Source organism: Pseudorca crassidens, chromosome 1 (assembly GCF_039906515.1).
Source record: "Pseudorca crassidens isolate mPseCra1 chromosome 1, mPseCra1.hap1, whole genome shotgun sequence".
Classification (NCBI taxonomy): domain Eukaryota; kingdom Metazoa; phylum Chordata; class Mammalia; order Artiodactyla; family Delphinidae; genus Pseudorca; species Pseudorca crassidens.
This window is the reverse complement of record NC_090296.1, coordinates 122,775,455-122,797,749: the sequence shown is the minus strand read 5'-3', so window position 1 is coordinate 122,797,749 and position 22,295 is coordinate 122,775,455. Positions and strand designations below refer to the sequence as shown.

The window sequence follows — 22,295 nt, the reverse complement described above, 5'->3', positions numbered from 1 at the left end:
CTAAGGCACTGATAGAAGGATGAAGAGGAAAAGAAAGGCAGCTATAGGCATCTATGAGCACGGGCTGCCTGGAACTGCCCAGAACCTGGGGCTCAGGCCCCCACCCCGGCACAGGCCTCAGGGCACAGGGCCCCTGGTAAGAAGCCCAACCACCAGCTTGTTAGCCAAGACCTGCTCTTTAATCACCGCAGCCGCCTCTCTCTGCCTTGGCTGTGTCAGGCCACAATAATATATGAAGAACATTCATTTATTCACCAACTTCCCACTCAAGAAAAGATATATGACGTTGTAGGAATGGGTTTATCCTGACACCCAGCTTTCCGCAAAGTGAGGCTAATTTAAACATTTAAGTCAACAGCTCACCCCTCCCATTGTCTCCCAATTTTTTTTTTTTTTTAATGGTGGGAGGTGAAGGATGGGAGGGAAGTTGAAAATGCACAAGCCTGCATGGCTTGAGGGTTAGAGGCAATGGAGGGAGAGGAAAGGGATTCTCGGCGGCTTTCCCTCTGGCCTCTCCCCCCACCACTCATCCTGGCCCCATCTCGGAAATAAAATCAGTGCAACAAGTGGGTGTGGAGGAGAGAGCACTGACCCTGGGGTCCAGAGTCCTGCTCCATCTCTAACTCACTGCACCCTGAAAAGCCCCTCCCCGTCTCCGGCCTCCATTCCCTTGTCTGTAGAGCAGCGGGTTGAGCAAACTAGACCGCATCCAGGTCATCTCCAGTTTCTGGAGCCGGGTTCCTTTGTCCACTTCTGGGCATCTCCTCACCCCTGTGGTCCACCTGCACGCTCTTAGGAGACTAAGCAGGACTATAGGCCCTGCCACAGAGAGCCCTCAGGAAGGGCTGGGATGGCCGCCCTGCTAGGGAGAGTCAGCTGAACCTGGGGGAGCTCAGAGCAGGCTGGGCAGTGAGGGTGTGCTTCACGGAGGAGGCAAGGCTTACATTCGGGCCAAGGGAGCAGCTCTTTAAGAGCACAGCCTCTGGGGCTGGATGCTTGGCCTCAAATCCCTGCTCTCCCATCTATTCTGTGGCCTTAGCAGATTGCTTACCCTCTCTATGTCTCAGTTTCCTCGTCTGAAACATGATAACGAGAGGGCCTGCCCCACAGGGTTCTTGAGAGCATCAGATGGGGCCACCGTCCATGAAAAGCCCCTGGTACCACGCTCCACACAGAGGAAGTACTCAAGCAACACCAGCATCACCATCATCAGGGGTGGGCCGAGGTGGGGGGGAATATCTGGGTGAGGTCCGTCTGCCCCAAGTCTCCCCACTTCAGCCCAGGCCTGTCTGAGGTGTCCCAGGGCGGGGTCTGCTCCTCTCAGCCCATCGGAAGCCCACCAGGCCTCCGACCAAGGCAGCAAGATTTCTCTTTGCTGCAGGCCGAGACCCAACCACCCCACCCTCCATGAGTAAGAATTAAAATCAGGGGCTTCTCTGAAGCCCTGGAAAGCACTTAATAGCAGGGCAGGGGAGCAAGTAGCAGGCACCCAGGGGGCAGGCACGTGACATGAGTAAATGAATGGCCCTCGTGTGTGTGTGTGTGTGTGTGTGTGTGTGTGTGCGCCTGTGTGTACGAGCACACATGTAGGCACACACTAACTTTCTCACAGCTCCCCCTCCCTTCACTGGCCTCTGACCTGAGGTTACAAGCCACCAGCTGCCCCCAGAATCCTTGGGCCTGAGAGTGGGCTAGTGTGGAGGTGAGGTACAGACTGCAAGGGCCCTGTCCAGATGGAAGACTGGAGATCAACTGGGAAGAAGGACAGGAAGCCTGCTAACCCCCTCAAGTGGGCCCGGGGCAGCAGGCCATGGCCAAGTTACTCTCAGAACCTCAGTTTCCTCACCTGAAAAAATGAAGCCAATTAACACCAACTTCACAAGGTGGCTGAAAAGATTAAGCGAGGTCATATACTGAAGCACCAAACCCAGGGCCTGGCACACAGTCGGTGCTCAGTGAGCATCCCCCACTGCCCCTCCTCTAATTTCGTGGGTGCTGAGAAAGTGGAAAGCAGTTTTCCCCTCACACCCCACCGGAACAGGAGACCCCATTAGACAGTGACAGATTGGAGCTGGCGACTGGGGAAAAAGGAGGCAGCTTATGTGGGGGGCGTCTGCATCTCTGCAAATCTCACTCTCATTGAGCATCCCATGAAAACACGTTGATTGGTAGCACAGCCACTCTAATAAAAGAGTTCCTGTGTTATTTTTACAAGTCATGACTGAACAAACATGCCAGATCCTCTCCCCTGGCCACGCCCGAAGGGAGCCTGGCATCTGAGCCACATCTTGTAACTGGGATGCCACTGCTCACCTGATGCCAGCAGCGTCCATACCTCAAGAGGCCTGGAAGGCGGCCACGCCCCAGAAGGTGACAGCCAGAGGGCCCCAGAGAGACACGCCCCAGAAAGCGTCACCCAGGCAGGCCTGGGTGACAATTCTTAGGAGGCAGCTTTTTTTTTCCTCCTCGAAAGGAAGCTTGTCAGTGACTCACGCCTGTTTCCCCGCAGCAGCAGCCCGCTTCTGTGTTGTCGCTCAAGCACACCTGATGGCTCCCTCCCCTGCGGGGGTGGAGGGCGCCCGGGGGTGGGGAAGGTGACATTTAACAGCCCAGGCTGGGTGTGGAAATGTTCAAGGAGGCAGAGTGAGCCCGACCACTGAGGGTGTCCTGGGCCCCAGCCAGTGACCCCAGCCCCGCTGGGCCTCAGTGCCTATCTATAAAAGCAGAGGTTGGACCATACACAGCGCTTGCAAACTGGGCAACGGAATGCTTTATTGGGCCTGCTCAGTGGTTTTTAAAAGCTTCGAGTCAGTTGCCAACTTTTATGAATCACATAGAAATCTGCACTTCTGGTTTCTCTTGGAAAAATCTGATCTGGCCACAGAGGTCCCACATTTCCACGTGGCAGCAGTCAGCTGGGGCTGACAGTGGCCCTCCAGGTCCCCACAGTCCCCACCCAGCCTGCTTCGCTCATTTCCATTCCCTGCCTGGCCCCTGGAACCTTTGAGTCTGAGACCCCCCGGGCTTCCAGTTCTGAGGTTCCAAATCTCTAAATCAGTATGAGCTCACTGTGCTCTGCCTGGGGCTGGGGGAAATGAGGAAAAGGAGGAAAAGGAGGCTAACAGGACTCGCAGCTAGACCCAGATTGCGGATACAATCTAGGAACATATAAACCGTGGACTCTATTGTGAAAGGTTTTATTTTGTTGCTGCTATTAATAAGTATCCATGTTTAATTCACACCATTCTGTTAAACCAAACACTTGCTCCAGTGTATGGGGTGGGACAGTGCTGGGACCAGCCACCCAACTGTGAGGGACCAGGCCATGAGAGCCCAGTCTAGACATAGGACCCCACACACGATCAAAGGCTGTCCTAGTAATTTGCTGATAGCACAGAAGCTCAGATGAACATTCTCTGTTTTCAAATTTGGGGACATACTAACCACTTTAAAGGGTTGAGTTGTAATTGTGCAAATACACAGAATGAAATAAAAGCTTTTTTCCACTATGATTGTGCTCTTTCCAGTTAAGATGCCCAGTCTCTAAAAATACCATTAATCTGGTCCAGGTCAGGTACAGGACATTCCAGGTAAATAACCTCCCACTGTAATTAAGGGCTGGAAGGAGAGATTCTGACAGAGGAGTTCTCAGGAGGGAGGGCATCAAGGGTTGAGGGAGCCCAGGCAGTTTCTTGGCCTCAGGGCATGAAACCAAGTCCCCTTATGGCTGCCTGTAGCTCCTATGCCCAAGAATTCCCCCAGGGGAGTGATGTCAGAGGAGATGACCCAAAGGAGCTCACTGAGGCCCTGCCACATGCCCAGCCCACAGAGCTTCCATCCCGGCTCATGGCCTCTCTGAGCCTCAGTTTTCCCATCTATAAAGTGGACATGAATGATGGAGTGAGGTTGGCTTGCAACTGTGTTCAGGGAGCAGGCTTCTGCTTCCATTTCCCATGTTCCCCAAGAAAAGGCCCACAAGCCACCTGAGACCCAGTTCTAGGCTGTGCTATGCTACTAACTGCTGGCTGTGTGACCCCCAGGCTAGACCCTGAACATCTCTGGCCTCGTGTCCCCCATCTGTAAAATGGGGCTTTACACCCTCTTGGGTCTTCTGAGCCCTAAAACTTGATGAGCCAGCCCTGAAATCACCTGGGCAGTCTTTGTTGAAGCCAGAACAGTCTAAGGCCTCCTGGTACCTGGGGGTGGAAGAGGACAAGGAACAGGCTTGGGAGGTGCTGAGTGAAGGCAGAGCAGGTCGAGGGGTGGGTAAAAAGCAGTGACACGAGGACAGTGAATGCAAGCCAGTCTTTTAGGACCCTGGCTGTGGCGGTCAGGCCTGGATGGAACGTGGGGCAATGGCACACACCAAGCGCATCTTATGCTCAAAGACCCAAGTGCAAGGGCAAGATATAGTCTCAGAGCTCCAGAGGAGCAGGACTTGGGCAAGCCTCCTCCGGTAAGCCTGCACTGATCACCTTCCTCTCAGGACCCCACTCCCCACAGGCCCACATCGATTCCTGATCAGGCCCTCAGTGTACAGATGGAGTGAGGTACCCTGCCCAAGGCTCTCTGCACGGAGCCTCCCAACCATCCCGTGTTTCACAGCCAGGAGATCTGGATTGGAGCCTGGGAAAGCAAGACCACAGTGGGAGAGCCCTTTGGGGAAGCTACACAATGGACAAGGCTTCAACCACCAGGTCTTTGCCCTTCACCCAAACTCAGGCCTCTTATCTACCTGGTCAACACCTTTCCACTTCTAGCACTCAGTCCGTGGGCCCCGTCCTCCACGAAGCCTTCCCTGACCCCCCACCCAAGGGACACACCACTTCCTCCACTGGACCACCCACCCCGCGAAGCAGTCCCTCACATCTCTACCTCTGTCCCAGGGGCCTTCACTGTAACATCTACTCACAGGGCTGCCTCCCCACGGGGCTGGGAGCTCCCTGAGGGAGGGACCAGGTCTGACTGTTCTCTGTCACCCCGGTACCAGCTTCAGGACCCTGCTTGGCACATAGTAGGTGCTTAATAGATGTCTAAGGAACTACTGGAGGACCAAAGGTGAGAAGGCAAGAGAGACCTGGCCCAGAAAGGGAGATGCCCACCCACCCCCGCCTCCCAGGCAGGCAGGCATGCCCCTCCCCACCCCGCCCTCACCCAGTTGGCAAAAGCTGCAGAATTAAGCACAAGTTATAATTAAGACGGGATGTTTGAAGAGAAACATAATCTCGGTTTCCGTGGGATCCGCGGGCACAACAGTAATTAACATCTCATTAACATTTGCCTAATTAAGCAGTTTATGAAAGTGTATGGATTTGCATACTGCCATGCCAGGCTCAAGGCGGCAAAATTAACCCCTCAGGCCCCGGGTCGGGCTGGGAGGCTGGGAGGGCTGGGTGAGGCCTGGGGAGGAGGTGGGGTGGAGTGACACCAGTCAGCAGAGGCTGGGGGAGGGGATGGTCCTCACCTGCCCACCTAGCACCACCCCCAGCCCTGCCTTACCAGCCTCTCCGCCAGCCTGAGGGCGGCCAGTTCACTCCTCCCCTCTCCCCACTCTCTGGGCCAACAGCAGAGTTTCTCAAAAAAGACATTTTTTGACAAGGAAATGGAGGTCATTGGTCCCACCCCCTTCACTACCCACAAGCTTTCCCCGACCTCCCCACCAACCCCTGAGGGTCTGCCTGGAAGCCCACGGCTCACCCCAGCTCCTGGGTGCCCACCCTTCCCTGTGGCTCTCTGCAGGGAACAGACCTTCTACCTAAGAAAACCTTTTTAGCTTCAGGTGCTTTTACCTGCATTATCTCATCTCACTCAGCAGCTCCTCCCACCACCTCCCCGAGGGCTGTGTGAGTGTCACCCCATTTTATCCCAAAGGAGAGAGGCTCAAGGCTGTCCAAGATCACAGAGCTGGCGGTGGCAGACCCCTGGGCTCTGTGACCCCCAAACCCCTCCCATTTCCCCAGGGGCTCAATTCTGGGGGCACAAAGACTCCCAGCCAACAGTAACAACACACACAGCACACTTGTAGCCCCACCTTGGGAAAAGGCAGTCTGCTCCTTCTCGGCTCCCCTGGACTCCTATTAACCACCCTCCTGGGGGCCTCCTCAACGCCCAGCCCAGCCACCACAGGTGGATCTGAGTCGAACCAGAGTCACCCGTGATGGGCCATGGCGGGAGGCCTCGGTTCTCCAAAGGAGACAAAGAAAGGGGCCTTTTAGGACGGTGTCAAGGATCAAGAAAAGCATTTCTCTCTAGAGCACTTTGAAGCCTTGAGCACTGCGTGAATTTTGGTGTTCATTAATTATCCTCTTACTCCTTGATCTCCGCTCCCACCGCAGTGATGCCCACCGTTCGTGCTCCTGGGACATCTGTCAACTCTCTCCTTCCGAGGGCAGGTTCGGACAACTTTTCTCAGTGAAAATTTAGCAAGATATATCACGAGCCTTAAAAAAATTCTCATTCCCAACAGGCTATAAAAAGCATAAGCCATAAAGGTGAGAAATCTGACTTTGTTACAATTTAAAGCATCTGTGCTATCAAAGACACCACAGAGGGAAAAGACAAGCCAGAGACAGACCCGAGGAGTACACCTGCAGTACGTATAGCCAACAAAAAACTTGTTTCCAGGCTGTATAAAGAACTCTGCAAATCAATAAGAAAAAGACAAATCGCCCACTTTTTGTAAAAGGGAAAAAATAGGAACAGTCAATTGGTGGATGAGGAGACCCAAAGGGCCAAACGCATGACAAGACGTGCCTCAGGGCAGCAGAGTTCCCAGCAATGCCAAGTAAAACGAGATACAACTCTGTACCCATTAAGTGGGTAGGCATCTAAAAAGTCACAGTGCCAAGTGTTGTTGGGGACTATGGGGCAACAGGACAACTCCTGCATTGCTGGTGGAAGCAGAAGCTGTCGCGAGCATTTGGGGAAACAATCTGGCCTTATCTCATAAAGCTGAAGTTGCATACAGCCTACCACCAAGCAATTCCCCTTCAAGAGAGACTCCCACACACACACCAGGAGGATGCACAGTGCTCACGGCCGCCTTGTTTGTGAGAGTGAAAAAGGGCAGCGCTCTGAATGTCCGCCGGCAGGACAATGGATCAGGGGCAGGATGCACAGATTAACTGTGGCAGGTTGAACACGTGCATCTACCTTCACTCCTTTCCAAAACCCCATTACAACAAGAAAGGATCTTTTTTTGTACATAAATCCACCAGGACAAAGAACGGAAGAAGAGGAAAAGAGCAACATAATTTTGGAAGTTGGAAAGCAGATAGGTTAATTGATTCGGCAGAGCTGAGAAAGCAAGTGCCGGTCCTAGTACCTGGCAGAACCCACCAAAGGCTCGGCAACTGGAGGCACCAGGTAACCCTGCACAGAAGGACTGGTCAGAAGGCAAGAAGCAGGTAGACCCCAAGGAGCTCCCAGCTCTGCCCAGAGAAGACTGGGAGACACCAGGCCGAGTGGGGTGTGGGGCACCATACTGAACACGGAAGGAGTCGGAGAAAGTTTATGCGCTGGATTTCAGGTCTCGGCTCCAGCCTTCCACCCCCACTCAGCTCCAGGAGGCCCTGCCATCAGGGCTCCCAGTGAACCAGCCACAGCGAAGCCACAGTTGATGCGTCTGCCCCCAAACAGGGGACACCAATCAGCCTTTAGTGCCCCAATGCTAAATAAGAGCTACCAAACAAGCATTACCAGACATTTGAATGTCAGCTCCACCAGCTCGAGGACTTTTGACCATTTTGTTCAGGGCTACAGAATGGGGCTGGTGCAGAGTAGGTACTCCATAAATTTCTGCCAAGTGAATTAACTGAGGAAACCTCTAATAGGCAAGACAGAGTCCCAAACAAGTAAGCAAACAGAAAAAAAAAAAAAAGCCGACCTGAAGGAAACAGGCAATGCAGATAAAAGGAAACTTTAAAAAAAATAGAGAGAGAGTGCTATTATTATCCTCAGAAATAAAATACAGTATCCATGAAATAAGAGTTGGATGCAACATATTTTAAAGAGAACATTCAGCAAATAAAAAGGAATCTTTGAAATTTAAAATTTACAAAGCAGAAATCAAAAACTCTATTAGAAGGGTAGAATGATAACACAGAAGAGATCTCCTAGGAACAGGGACAGAAAGGTAAAGAGATGTGACAAAGGAGGGAAAAGATAAGGAAGTTAGGGGTCCCTCCGAGAAGCACAACACGTGGCTAATTGGAGTTCTAGAAAGGGAGAACAGAGAAAATAGAGGTCAGGAAATCACGAAGGAGGAAATCAAAAACTTTTCTGGAGCCGAAGAACATGAACTTCTAGCTTGAAAGGGCAGACCCTCACCAAGGCCCAGCACAGTGAGTTCTCAGAACATGGAGGGAAAGAGAAGGTCCTACAGGCTTCCAGAAAGAAAATCCCAGGTAGGATGCCCAGAATCTATGCCAGAGCAGCCATGGACCCCTCAACACCAGCACCATAAGCAACGTTAAAGCAACAACTTTAAAGGGAGGGCCCCCTCTAAATTCTGGGAAAACAGATCTCCATCTGGAATTCTATACCCAGTCAGACTATCAATAAAGATTCGGGCAGAAGGAAGAATTTTCAGACGTGCAAGGTCTCAAAACATGTACCTCCCACGCACCTTTTCTGGAAGCTATTGGAGGATGTGTTCCACCAAAATGAGAGTGTCAACTAAGAAGAGAAGCAAGACATCCAACCCAAGAGAGGTGAAGGGAACCCAAGTAACGGAGGGGGCCCATCCCAGTGTGCCCGCAGCACAACGGGCATCTAAATAAACTGAATTGGAGCAGGCCAGAAGGCTCAGGGAGAAATTTCATCCAGAAGATGAAATTGATAGAGTACTTTACGTGTTTACTTATGTTGAGAGGAGATTACCCAACTGGGGGAGAATTGGGAATCGAATAAGTGATAAGTATTTAAAAAAAAAAAAAAAAAGGCCCTAATCCCTCCCACCCCTCCAGCCCTGCAAGAAGATAATGATAAGCTCCAGGGAAAACAGCTCTCAAGAAAGGAAAAGTAGGGCTTCCCTGGTGGCGCAGTGGTTGAGGGTCCGCCTGCCGATGCAGGGGACACAGGTTCGTGCCCCGGTCCAGGAAGATCCCACATGCCGCTGAGCGGCTGGGCCCATGAGCCATGGCTGCTGAGCCTGTGCGTCCGGAGCCGGTGCTCTGCCGCGGGAGGGGCCACAACAGTGAGAGGCCCGCGTACCGCAAAAAAAAAAAGAAAGGAAAAGTAATCAGAGTATTCTATGTGGCTCAGCTGGGAAGCTCGGCCGACCAAGAATGTGGTGCCTGGAGTGGAAGCAGGGGGATGGTGATCAAATGGAACTAAATCCTCAGCTTCTTTTTTTTTTTTTTAATATTTATTTATTTATTTTTGGCTGTGTCGGGTCTTAGTTGCGGCACGTGGGATCTTTTGTTGCAGCGTGAAGACTTCTCTCTAGCTGTGGCGTGCGGACTTAGTTGCCCACGGCATGTGGGATCTTAGTTCTCCGGCCAGGGATCAAACCCATGCCCCCTGCATTGGAAGGCCGATTCTCAACCATTAGACCACCAGGGAAGTCCCTAAATCCTCAGCTTCTATAGTAAAACTCACTAGGTAATGCCTGAAACGAAACCAAGGAACAGCCATACAAGCCAGTTCTTTAGAAGAAGGGAAGTAAACACACAAACGAGCCACAAAAAAGTTGACCGAGTTTGCTCCAGAGGAGTGGCAAATGGCCCAGGGAAGGGCAGAGGACTGTAGGGTTTATGACAAAGTAACACACGCGGCCTCACCCACTGCCAGTGGGGCCACCTCTGGCCCTAAACACCACAACCCCTGCCCTAACCTGTGACTGTTCATCGTCCCACCAGCACCCCAGCCTCCTGGCCAGCTCCTGCCTCCACCCCTGCTGGGTTTCAACACCTGGGCCCCTCGCCCTCCCTCAAAGGGGCAGAAGCAGGTCCCCTGGGGCAGACAGGGAGGCCCTCAGCTTCCTCTTCCTCTGCCTCTTCTCCCTGGTTGGGGGCTTCCTGAGGGTGGGAGTCTGTCCAAGCCCGCAGTCTACTGAGTTTTTCTTTCCACTTTTCATTCAACAAATAGTTACTGAGCACCTCCTCTGTCCCAGGCACTGGAGACAGGGCTGTGAACAAGGCAGCAGCACATTAAGCAAATAAAGCAATAAATACAAATTGTGGGGAGAGCTATGAAGGAGCAGAACCAGGTCTGTGGAAGGAGAACTCTGATTTCTTCATGGGGACACTGAGGGGCAGACTGAGATGGTGACAGGGACACAAGTCTCCTGTCTAGAAGGAGGAGAGGAATAAGGTGGTGGGGAAGGAGAAGCATAAGAGTCTCTACCCCCATCCCCCCTCACCCGCTCCCCTTTGTTCCCCACCCATCACCCAGAGCTCTACCCCCATCCCCCCTCACCCGCCCCCCTTTGCTCCCCACCCATCACCCAGAGCTCTACCCCCATCCCCCCTCACCCGCCCCCCCTTTGCTCCCCACCCATCACCCAGAGCTCTACCCCCATCCCCCCCTCACCCGCCCCCCCTTTGCTCCCCACCCATCACCCAGAGCTCTACCCCCATCCCCCCTCACCCGCCCCCCTTTGCTCCCCACCCATCACCCAGAGCTCTACCCCCATCCCCCCTCACCCACCCCCCTTTGCTCCCCACCCATCACCCAGCCAAGACCAGGGCCAGGCTTGTCAGAGGACAGCAGGAGAGAGCAATTCACGGCCCAGGCTTTTAATGGCAATTGATGCCCACCTTGCCAGGGTGTTCTACACTCTCAATTCATTCCTCTCTCAGGTCAGATGAGGCACCTCAGCCCAGTGGGGAGGGCAGGGCAGCAGGGTGTGGGCGCAGGGTCCCTCTGCCAGAGAGTTCTCTCTGCCTGCTGCAGCCCTGTCACCGCAGGTCTTCCTGCCCTGTCCTTCCTCCATGAGCCCTGCTTTCATTCAGGTCCCCCTCGCTCAAGATCCTTCCATGGCTCCCACTGCTCTCGGGCAGTTTATAGGCTCTGGCGTGCAGTCCCGGCTGCAGCCTGCCCCAGGCCAGGCTCATGGCCACAGAGCTGAACTAGGGGCTGATGACCGCTTAGCACCATCCTGGCAGAAACAGAGGAGGCTTCCCATCGCAGGGCGAGGCTCAGAGCAGGAAGCCCCCACCAGCTGCCACAAAGTCAGCAAAGGCCTCCAGAGGGGCCACGCTGAAGCCGGCCTTGGGATGAGCGGAAGTCTGCCAAGAGCTCCAGGAGAGGGCCAAAACCCCACTTGGCCCATTCCTACCTCCAGGGCTTTGCTCTTGCTGGGCCACTTGCCCAAGGGCCCTCCCTTCTCCCCCCTGGTTAGCCCACTTCAAGTCCTCCTGAGGCTGCTCCTTCAAGCAGCTTTCCATGACCTCTCAGTCTCCCCCGTGACTTGGGCCTCTCTCCTTCCTCCCCTAGCACAGAGCAGGTGCTTTGGGAGGTCTGTCGGCCGACAGAGTGGCCAGGGTCAGCAAGGGGTCAAGGAGGGTACCTTCCCATGGGAGGAATCGCCCTCCTTCCCTGCCATACTCCAGCTTGGGCTGGGCAATGTCAAAGCCGAACACAGCCATGGACGGAGACAGGGGAACTGACATGGAGAGAGAACGAGGGAAGGAAGCCAACCCCTCAGCCCCTCGCCCACTGCTGTGGACAGCGACCACAGCTGACGGTGCCGGACCGCTGTCATCCACTTGCCTATGCTCCCTCCCTCACCTCACACCATGAGCAGAGACGGTCCCTGGGAAGAGACGTCAGGGCGGACCCGAAATAGCCACCATCACCCAGCACCTCCTAGGTACCAGGCACCTCACGTAAGACCTGCCTTTCGTTACATGCTCCCTCAGCGCTAAATGTGCAACATACGTGAGCTTGTTTAATTCTGAGACCCTGCTGTGCCCCATTTTCCAGTTGGAGAAATTGAGTTCCAGAGAGGTTTAGTGACTTGCCCACAGTCACACTGCGGTTAGTGGTGGGGCTGGGATCTGGGGTCAAATATGCCAACCGGGGGAGCTTAATTCTTCCCAGGGACCTCCTGAGATGGGGGTCCCTGGGATGCAGGGACATACAATTTGGGGCCTGCATCCCAGGAAGCAAATTAGCCTTCGTGCTCTCAGCTGGAGTGGCGGTGCCCAGCGGGGCAGATCATTGCTGCCATAGATGGGGAAACTGAGGCTCTGGGAGGTCACAGCTAGGAAAGGTAGATTCAGATCCAAGCCTGACTCCAGACCCAGGGGCTCTTCCCCAGGAACGATTCATCCTCCTCAACTGGGCAGGAGTCAGTAGGCCCTTTCTGAGTCCCTGGACTGGCCAGGGCTGGGCTTAGCCATTCCGGGCCAGGGACACGGGAGGCTGAAGCTCCCAGCCTGGCCTGGCAGGCTGCCGCCCAGGGCCAGAGAGAGCCCAGACACCTGCCCGCTTCCACCCCCTGCCTTGGCCAGTCAAGTGGGTGGGCTGTGAAGAAAGGGGCCGGTCCCACCTTCAGGCTCCCAAGTGAGGGCTGCGACCCTTCCCTGGGCTCAAGTCACCCAGAAAGCTGAACCCCACACCGCACCCAACACAACATCTCCTCACCCGCAGGCACCTGGTGAGTGAGACAAAGTCAGAGGATGAAGCCAGATAGAGGTGGGATGAGAGCATCACAGCCCTGGGGGAGGAGCAACCCCACTTCTCGAGTTGGGCCAGGGGCTCCAAAAATCCAACCTCTTGACAGTCGAGGACCCTGGACCTCAAAAGGTCTGTGATTCCAAGATTTCATGCTTCTCAGAATTTTACATCTGCCATCACTTTTGAGCACTGACTAATGTACAACATCGTATGGCATTTGCCCCCTCCACCATCCCACCAGGAGGTGGGTTTCAACTCACTTTTCTCGCGGGGAGCAGGGACCTGCCCAAGGTCGCCAGTGAGGAGAGGCAGGCTGGGTCAGACTCTGGTGCACTAACTGGGGCCGCTATGCACTCAGCCCACGGCCCATGAGTCCTCACAAATCCCACTGTCCCAGATGGGGCGGGAGGGGAGGGCAGAGGGTCTGCAATAGATTCCTCTGGCCTAGAAAACCAAGGGTCTGAGAGCCAGGATTTCTCAGCCCCGGGATTCTCCACTGAGAGTTCTCAGAGGGTAGAAAGGAAGCGCCCACACTGCCCTGCCCTCCGAGACCTTCTCCAAGTTCTAAAGACAAGAGCTCACAGTGTTGATGGAGTGCCCTGTGCATGGTGGGGCTGGGCCTCAGGGCCCCGGAAGCCGGGCCAGGAGCCTGGGGCGGCACCCGAGAGGTAGAGGGGGCCAGCAGGGACCTCGGAAGCCACTGCCACCCCTCTGCCTGCAGGATGCTGTCGGGCCCATTCCACAGATGCAATAACTCGGGAGGGAAGATACTGGGCTCAGCTCCACATCCTGCTCCCATCCCAGCTCTGGCCCTGAAAATCTGTGGGGGGTTAGGCAGGCTACCTGCCCTCTCTGGCCTTGAGTTTGTCTCTGCTCAGTAAATTGGGTCATCCCTCTCCAGCCAGGCTCCGGGGTCTGGTGCTAGCCCCGCACTCTGATTCAGAGGCCACTGGGAAGATGGGATGCCCATCTCCACCGTGGGCCCTGCCTCTAGACCTACAAAGAACACCATTCAGGCGGCATCCTCCGTGTGGAAAGAAGAACCCTGCAGCCCTTCTTCTAGACCAGTGTGACCACAGGTGCTCTGGGGCCAGGGCTGGCCGGTAGCCTGGAGACTCTGCTAGCTTCTCCAACCTGTGCTGCCTGTCCCTGGGAGTGACCTGGGCAGACGGTCCCACTCTGGCTGGACCCCCGCACACCCCTGGTCAGGCAGCGAGATGAAGTAGAAAGAATGTGGAGTTTGGGGTCCCACAGCCCAGGTTCAAAGGCCGCCCACCAACCCCTCCAATTCCAGAGCAGTTTGGGGCAAGTCTTTTAACTTCTCTCGACCTCCTCTCAATTTCCTCATCCACAGATGGAGCCCACAAGCACGCCCCTAAAAGGAGGGGATGCGTGTGAGCAGGCGAACTGGTGAGACAGAAGCGGGAGACTCTGCCCATGCCTCCCTGAGCAGTCAGCCTGCCCCCAGGTCCTGCCAACCTGACACCTCGGTTCCACTTTCAATGCCCAAAAGCCACTGACAAAGGGGGGAATCTGTAGTTTAAAATAAAGTGGAATTTGCCTGTCGTTAAAATGAAGTTTGTCACCTCTATCATAAATTGTCCCTCTCAGCTGCAGGAAAAGGTCCATTAACACATTTCTTTTCCTTCTCCAAATGATGTGAGAGTGGGTAGGTTTGAAAATCCCTGTGGACAGTAAAAAAAGCCAGAAAAGCCCTCCCCCCTACCACCTCCAGCTGCCCCCCAGAAGCCAAAAAAGTCATTGTAATTATCTGGCTGGGAGCATCCTCGGGAGAGCGCCTTAGCAAGGTTGTTAAGGCACTAATTAGCAGGAACCAGCTTCAGCTATGGGGGTTGGGGGCCAGGGGAGCGGCCTTCAGCCTCTCCCTCTCCTCCTGCCATCCCCCAGCCTTCCACCCACTCAGCTTCACCTGGTTCATGGGCACTTGCTCTCAGAGCCCAGGTCCCTGCAATAGCCCTCTCCCTTTGAGGCCTCAGTCTCCACATCTGAGCTATGGAGACTGACCCCTGTGACTGCTGAGGACTCACAGAGCCCTGGATACCCTGTTCCTGGGAGGCTTTGACACAGACAGAACGATAGAGCATGGAGGGAGCAGGCCAGTGGGGGGAAGGGGTTGCCTGGAGCTCTGAGCACTTTCAATTCCGATGTTAGAACAATGATGACCTATATTTAATGAGCACCTACTATGTGCAGGGCTTGACGGAATGGACTCTTAATCTGGGCACAAGAGCCCCACGAGCTCGTCCCTCCCAATGTCCTTTACAGATGAGGAGGCCAGTCACAACAAAGTTGAGTGACAGCTAGTAAGTGAGATCTGAACAGAGGCAGCTAGTATCCCAACAGAGGCCGGGAAACTGAGCCTGGTCCCCACCCACCCACCACCCTTGACTCCACAGAGAAAGGACATGTGATTTTCTAGCACCTTCCAGCACAAATGACCCTATGAGAGGGAACTACTACTGTACCGTGATATACAGAGATAAAGGCACTCCCCGGGGTCACACAGACCAGGAGAGTGAGGATTTTAAGAATAGTGTCCCTGCTCCCACTTCACAGCCCCGGAAACTCACTTGGGGCCGGGCAGCCCCCCAGAGGCCCTGCCCGGAGCAGAGCTCTCCTCCAGTGCCCTCACCTGGGAACCTGCATGAGGCGCAGCTGCGCCTCCATGGTCTCAGAGACCCCATCTGTCATGCCTACTCAGCTGACTCCAGGCCCCACCCAACGCTCCCTTAAATCCTGAGAGCACCCCTCGGCTCCTGCCAGCCCTCACAAACAACATCCCTCTCATTCCCACACCTCCGTGGCTCCAAGGGGGTCACTGGGCCATGAGCTCTGGGCGGGCTCCCAACCTCTCCTGAGATCCAACCACCAGAGCAGCTCTGATCCCCGCCCCGCCAGATCTTCTGGGGGCTGCAGGCCAGCCCATGCCCTTTCTGGGGAGGATGGGTAAAGGGAGCCGGAGTCTGTGGAGGGGCAGTCTAGGGGGTGGTGAGATTGTGCAGGGAGGGTGCCTCAATTTCCCAGAAGGTTTTCTTGGCTCCTTAAGTGAGCAGGGAAGTGTGGGCCTTCACTCACACGAAACGATGGCCACGCCCGACAGGTCTGTCTCCCCTGCCTGATGCCCACTCTGTCCCCAGCCAAGCCCTCCAGCCCCTTGCCCACTTCACCCAGGGCCCGCTGCCCCTCAAGCATACCTTCCAGCTTAGATTCCGCCTCAGAATCAAGGGGTAGCCGCTACCCGATTCCACTCACACCCCCATGGACACCAGAGTTTGTGGGGCATCCTGCAGGAGCCCCGTTCCAACCACCATTGCCCAATGCACACACACACACACACACACACACACACACACACACACACACACTCATACACACGGTCCCGGGTGCCTGCCCCCGGCAGAGTGTGAGCGCCCACCACCCACGCAATCCATGTGCCACCCAGTTCAAGCCTCTGGTATCAGTAATGAGAGCAGCAGGCCAACAGGTCACGGGGCTGATTGCCACTCAGCAGCGGCAGATGAAAGGAAGCTTCCTGACCCTGGGCTGAGCCCTGACTCTGTTCACAGGGATCAACGATGGGGATATGGGTACTCCTGGGATTCTAGCCTCCCCCTTTACCTGGGTTCAACTGTCTGCAGAGGAAAGTGGCCGAAAGGGGCTGGAGTCAGTGCCCGGCAACAGGCCCTAAGGTTCTTCCTCAGCAGCTCCCAGCCCACAGCCTCAGTGCTCCTTGCTCCTGCCCAGAGAGGCCAAGGGCTCTATCTGAAGTCACACAGCAAGTCAGACACAAGCTGGCACTAGAACTCGGGTCTCCCATCTCCTGGACCTGGGACTCAGATGCAATGCACATTGTAATAGGGGCAGAGCCACAGACACAATTCTCATGTCATGGGCCATCTTATCTCCTAGAACTCAGGATGACAGTGCCTGCCTCGGGCCTAGAAGGATAGGCCCCAAACTCTCCCCTTTCTCTATCAGGAATTCCTTCTCTGGTCTCCTTGGCCATGGTCATTGAGCCCCTGCTTGCATACTTCTGATGAGAGCAAGCTCACTACCACCCAAAGCAACCTGTCCATCTGTAGCTCTAATTGGGATGCCCCTGGCCAGACCTGGCTCTGCCATGGGGCAGTTGGTGGCCATTGCAGGTCGGGGTCTGGGGAGAGGGCTCTGGCCCCTCAGAGATTTCTGGACGACAAATGCAGCCCTCGAGCCTACCATTTTCCAGGTCCCAGTCCCTCCTTGCCTTCTACTTCCTGTTAGTGTCCCGGAGGGCCCAGGTGGAGGCCCAGGCTGGAGCACCAACTGGTCGGTGGCGGAAGACTAGTTCCTTGCTCTCTCTGAAATGAGACAATTTAGGTAAAGCCCTGGCCCCAGAGGCTCTGGCAGTGTGGGTCCATCACACTCAGCCCTGGACAGGGCCCTGCATACCAGGCACGACCAAGCCTCCCCAGTCATCTCCTCCTTCACACCAGACTCCCTGCTCCTTGTGATACAGCCTCCCACAGCCTGAGCCAAGGCTCTCCAGCACTCTGCCCTATGTCTGTGTCCTTCCAGGCCTAGAAAAACATTGTGTCTCCCTGCCAGCTTGGCCTGTCTCTGAGGTTGGCCCTGGGCCAGAGGATGGAGGGTCTCCCCCAAACCCTGGCCAGCCGCAGGCACCCCACTGTCGCCCTAGATGCCCAGTTCCAAGCCCCCATCCCTCCATCAGCATCCCTGCCATGCCCTCATTAGCACAGCCGGCTGTCCCGGAGCCCCAAGCTTGCTGAGTTACAGCCCATTCATCCCTTCCAACGTCCTTGCCACCGCCACCGCGGGCCCATATTATGGCATGCACGTCTGCCAGACTGTGGCCGCCACCACTGCCACCATTTCCAGGGAGACAGACTCCGTTTATGACATTATCAAAAAGTCCAGCCCCTCCCTCCCCCTCCCACCTCTTAGCCCCACCTCCCTTTATGGGGACGCAGATTTGGGCTGTAAATATCACCGCATGTCTTACCTGCAGATTCTGATGGGCCTGAATACATTGCTGCTGCGGAGGACACCACAACCAAAAGCACGCAGCCAGCACGTGCTCATAGGTGCATTAAGGCCTCACTCTGGCTACCCTGGCCACCCTCCCTGCCACACCCAATGCCACCGGAGAGTCCCCAGCCCACCCCTCACCCATGCACCCCATTTCCCTCTAAGCCCTAAAGCAGAATCTGCTCACAGTAGAGGGGGGCTGGGGATGGGTCACCAACCCAGGGCTTTGCGGGAAGGAAGGTAGAGAGCTGGCCCTGACTGAGCCCCCAACTTGGGGGCCCCAACATAACAGACCCTTTACATATCAGCCACCAAGTCCTTCTCCCAGGAACCCCGCAAGCAGCTAGTGTGAAGAGGAGAAAACTGAGCATCTAAGTTCACACGGCTGGGGAAGCTGGGATTCGAACCCAGAACTGGGGACTGCAAAGCTCCTTCCGCCACGGTCCTGGCCCCCCAAGGCCCGAGGGTTAAAAGCTGACATGTTATAAGCATTTTACATGTTTACATGTAATCATTTAAGCCTCACAATGACCCCATGAGGCTAGCACTATAAATACCCCCATTTTACAGACAGGACACTGAGGCAGAGCCAAGGCCACATGGCTTACAGGTGGAGGAGCCAGGATGCAAAGCCAGGCAGGCTGGCCCCAGAGCCCAGCTCTTAGGGGCTCTCCTCAGAGCAGCGTTCTAGCCTGGCCAGGTGAGGTGTTCCCACCACTCCGGGAAGACTCAGCCCCTTCCCTGCACCCACCCCACAGAGATGGGCCTTGTCACCGAGATAACACTAGAGGAGCGAAGCCCAGGCGCTGGGCCTGACACGTTGTAAGGGTTCACCTAGCCTTCCCCAGCCCCCAGTCTTAATCACAGGGGAATCATGAGGAGCAAATGTTCAAGATTTACTCATCCATCAAGGGCTGGGCAAGTGGTACATGGCAACATCATCATCATCATCATTATTATTATTATTATTGTCATTGCTATCATCACAGCAGAGGTTTGACCCCATCATTGTGGGCTTTCTGACCTCATGCCCCACAGGAGGGCACACACTCCCTCTCTCCATGACCCCGGGACACTGAGGGTGCTTCACTAACTCTCTAGGCCTGTTACAACTGTATTCATTTCCAAGGGCTGCTGTCAAAATTACCACGAACTTGGTGACCTAACAGAATTTTATTCTCTCACAGTTCCAAACTGGTTTCGCTGGGCCAAAATCAAGGTGTCAGGAGGGCTGATTCTCTCCAAAGGCTGTAGGGGAGAATCCATTCCTGGCCTCTTCCAGGTGGCCTCCAGCATTCCTTGGCTTGTGGCCACATCACTCCAATCTCTGCCTGTGCAGTCACATAGCCTTCCCCTCTTTGTAGTCAAACCCCCCTCTGCCTCCCCCTTATAAGGACATTAGTGATTGCATTTGGGGCCCACCCAGACAATCCAGAATAATCTCCCCATCTCAAAATCCTTAATTTAATCACATCTGCAAAGACTTTTTCCATATAAGGTAATTTTCACAGGTTTTAGGGATTAGGATATGGGCATCCGTGGGAGCCATTATTTAGCCTACCACAGTCACCAAATACCCAACTCAACACCCCTCCTGGACAACTAACAGGGGCATCAAGCGTCACATTATCACAGCTGAGTGCCTTACTTTACCCCAAGCCTGATCCTGCCAAAGTCCCCATTTCAAAAGTAGTTGAACCCCCATCTGCACAGCTGTCGAGGCCAAAAACCACGGGGTCAACTCTTAGTTCCTCCCTTTCTCTCACCCGGGATAGGTGATCCACTGTCAACAAGTCTCACTGATTTTCCCTTCAAAATTGATCCAGGATCTGACCATTTCTTGCCACCCGCACAGCCACCACCTGGTCCAGACACCATCCCTCTCTCCTGGATTACTGCAACAGCCTCCTCCCTGCGCACCTGCTTCCACAGTGACCTCAACAAGGCAGCCAGAGGGACCCTTAAAACCCAAGTCAAGGTGTCACTCTGTCAAAGCACTGCAGTGGCTCCCGACACACTCAGAGCAAAAACTTCACAATAGTCTGCAAGCTCTGGCCCCATTTGCTCTCAGACATCAAGTCCCACCCCTCTCTCTCTCCCTCCCCACTGTCCTGCCACTCAGTCCTCCTCCCTTTTCCTCACACAGGCCAGGCATGCTTCCAACCTGGGGGCCCTTGTTCCCTGGCCTTGAATGCTCTCCCCAGGTATCCACGCGGTTCCCTCACCTCCTTCAGGTCTTTACCTAAAGTCTTCTCAACGGAGCACTCCCGCCGCTGACGTTTCCTTTTTTCCTCCGCCTTGATTTATTTTTTTTCTCCTTGACATTATCACGATCTAACACAATACGTATTTTGCTTATGCATCTTGTTTAATGTCTGTCTCCTCTGCTAGAATGTAAGCTCCACGGAGACAGCCTCCTAGGTCCAAAAAGTGCCTAGAAAGTAGGTGCTCAGAGATAATCATGGAACCAGGCACTGAGGAGGTACTGGGACCCAGTGGTGAACCAGACACAGCCCCTGACAAGGACCATCCAGGGTATCAAACACAGAGACAGGGAAGCACAGAGTGCTGTGGGAGTTCAGAGGAGGGAGAGACTAACTCAGCCCAGAGAGTTGGGGAAGACTGTACTTCAGAGGGTTTTGCAGAATACATAGGAGTTCACCGGCCGGATGAGGAGACAGCTTTCTACCTGGCAGGAGGAACAGCTGGTACAAAAACAGGGAACAAAGTAGTAAGACCTGTTCTTGGTACAAGGGAGAAGGCAGGATGTGAGGCTAAAGGGGTCAAGCAAGGGCCAGGTTCGAAGGACCATGAAGAGTAGGCCAAGGGAGTTGAACTTTTCCCTGTGAGCAATGGTGGGGACTGAAGGGAAGGGTGTGGCAGGTGTGGATGTCTGGAGGCTCCCCTACCGTAGATGACCAGCAAGCAGCCTAGATGTGGGGAGAGGCTGGGGTACAGGGCCCACCTACCAGGTGCCAGGGGAAGGAGTAGGAAATTCCCTCAAACTCTGGCCTCAGCCAGGAAGCAGCTCAAGCCACAGTGACATTATGGGGCCCCAGTGTGCCCAGGACTGTGCTGGGAGGAGACCTTGGGGAAAATTAAAGCCAACAGTTTACAACAAATTCTAGACTGTGCAGCTTCGATGCAGCCAGGGGACAGGAGAGCAGGGATGGCATTATGGATGGAATTGTATCCCTCAAAGCTCACATGTTGAAGCCCTAACCCCCAGTATGACTGTATTTGGAGTAAAGAAATAACTAAGGTTAGAGGAGGTCATAGAGTGAAGCCTTAATCCAATAAGATTAGTGCCCTTCTAAGAAGAGACACCAGAAATACCTCTCTCACCCTCTCTCCCTCTCTCCACGCCCCACTCCTCACTCCCTCTGCCATGTGAGCACACATTGAGAAGGTAGCCATTGCAAGCCACAGAGATTACTCTCACCAGAATCTGACTGTGCTGGCATCCTGGTCTCGGACTTCCAGCGTCCAGAACTGTGAGAAAATTAATTTCTGTTGTTTAAGCCACCTAGCCTATGTTATAGCCACCCAGTATTTTGTTACAGCAGTCAAGCAGACTAAGACAAATGTCAAAGTCAAGGAGAGCTTCCTGGAGGAGACAAGGTTTGGGGCCATCCTAGGGTTTGAAGACAGCTCAGATCCTGGCTGGCTGGCCCTGTGGTCACACAGCAGACCCCAGCCAAGGCCCTCCTTCATCTGGCCTGCAAAGTCTCAGCAGCTTCTTTACGGTTTAATTCCTCTGCTGAGGAGCACAGAGGTAGTTGCAGGATTGATGGAACTTTGCATCTTCCATAAAGTATAGCCAGACCCCTCAAGACAGGGGTAGGAAGTTATGTTATGGTTCCTGAGCACCGGATACCCGCATCCCCCTTCTGCCACCATGAAAGGTAACTCAGCCTGGCCCGAGCCAACCAGTAGTCAACGTGAAATGGCCTCCCCCCAACTCAGGATCCCACCCCTAAGGGGGTTGCCTGCACATGGAGACCTGGGCTGGACTCTGAATGACAGAAATGATCAGGATATGCAGAGAAAGAAAGGTCTATAAATAAATATACATTTTTATAAAACATGTTTAATTAAAGTGGATTAAAATTAATTTGCTTTAAGAAAATTAGAAGTGCCCTAGAGGATTTCAGAAGCAGGGCAGGAGACCCTGAATCTAGAGGCTCCTTAGAAGGGCCTGGGAGTGGGATAAGGGGGGCGCCCATTCACTGCTCGTGGTGTCCTCAGAAGGAGGTGGCTCTCATTTACACAGCACTCTGTACACCTCAAGGTGTGATCCCGTGGGATGGCAGGCACGGTCAGCCTCACTTTGCCAGGGAAACTAAAGCCCAGAAAGGGCAGTGATTTGCCCAAGGTCACACAGCACAACTGTGGCAGGGCTCAGTGGGAAGCCGCTGGTCCTTTCTGCCAGCCCTGGGCATTTTGTTCACGCTCAGCACTCCAAAAGCCCCTCACCGCACATACAGGCCCCGCTCCCCGGCCTGAGCCGCTGCCCCCCAGGATCCTCCCATCTGCAGGGCGGGGACTCTTGCTCTGTGACAATCTGGCTCCTCTGAGGCCTGGCACAAGGAAGGTGGAGGGAAGCAGCCTGGGGGGTGGGGACA

At 54.6% G+C, this 22,295-nt stretch overlaps 1 protein-coding gene across 5 annotated transcripts in view; it reads right to left on the bottom strand.

Moving 5' to 3' along the window:
• The window catches only part of LINGO1 (leucine rich repeat and Ig domain containing 1), a 202,745-nt gene that overhangs the window by 144,137 nt on the left and 36,313 nt on the right, over positions 1–22,295 (bottom strand). The gene's annotated exons all lie outside the window — the stretch shown is intronic.